At 39.6% G+C, this 1,024-nt stretch overlaps 1 protein-coding gene across 1 annotated transcript in view; it reads left to right on the top strand.

Annotated features, from left to right (window-relative positions):
* lrrc75ba (leucine rich repeat containing 75Ba) overlaps positions 1 to 1,024 on the top strand; it is a gene marked incomplete at its 5' end in the record, with an annotated part of 18,417 nt that overhangs the window by 3,495 nt on the left and 13,898 nt on the right.

Below are 1,024 nucleotides of genomic sequence, written 5' to 3'. Positions count from 1 at the left end.
GCGGGCCAAATTTGGCCCGCGGGTCCCACTTTGGGCTCCTCTGGACTAGATTGTATCTGTGTCTGCACGTAGACCGTGGCCCACAGAGGACACACCCTACGTGGGCCGTAGGCCGTCTATGTAGGCTGCATAAACAGCTGTGAAATGAGACATCTAGTCTTCGAATGACTTGACCACGCGCTGCCCCATTAGCATGGTAATACATTTTTTATCACAAGCCTTCAGTYGTGTTTTAACGGTATAACTTCCCTAAATTCAGTTATAGTTAAAACATTAAACGTAAAAGAATACTAAAACATTAATAAATTGGGTTCAGCTCCAGTATCAGTACTTGTAATTTCATTTTATTTAATGCCTCATCACAGCATAAATTTCATCAGGTAAGCTGCTAAACAAACATTTAAAGTAAACTCTTTGGTTTGTAATAAATTTACGAACTCCACCATAAAATAACCCTCGGTCATCTTTGTTTTTCTGTTAGTTTGCTGATGGTGCAATGAATTCTGGGATATTTTTGGCTGCGTAGGTTACTCAGATGCAGCCTACATTTTCGGGATTTTGTCGGCTGCATGAGTTGATGACTATGAATTGGGACAGCCTTCAACGCAGCGTAGTGAAGTAATGACCCTTTTCCATTAGTGTCTCTACAGCACGGTTCGACTTGGCTGAACTCTATTCAGCACTGCTCGAGTGGTTTTCCATTACAATTCATTCTCTAGTGGGTGGGTCCATCGTAAAGTTGGGTGGTCCCAGAGTCCAAAAATTGATGCCACACACCTTAGCAGCTGGTAGTAGCTATGCTCCAATGCTCCATTAAACACAGCAGAAAAAAAAGACCCCATGTGTTTTTACTGGTCACAGTTAAAATGTTACACATAAATAAATAAATAAGATAAGATAAGATAAGATAAGATATTCCTTTATTAATCCCGCAGTGGGGAAATTTACATTGTTACAGCAGTATAAAAAGCAAAACCAATTTGAAAAACTATATATACACAGTAAAATCAAGTGAATATAGAAA

This window comes from Austrofundulus limnaeus, unplaced genomic scaffold (genome assembly GCF_001266775.1).
Source record: "Austrofundulus limnaeus strain Quisiro unplaced genomic scaffold, Austrofundulus_limnaeus-1.0 Scaffold131, whole genome shotgun sequence".
Classification (NCBI taxonomy): domain Eukaryota; kingdom Metazoa; phylum Chordata; class Actinopteri; order Cyprinodontiformes; family Rivulidae; genus Austrofundulus; species Austrofundulus limnaeus.
The sequence above is the reverse complement of the archived record's forward strand: the minus strand, read 5'-3'. Positions and strand labels throughout refer to the sequence as shown.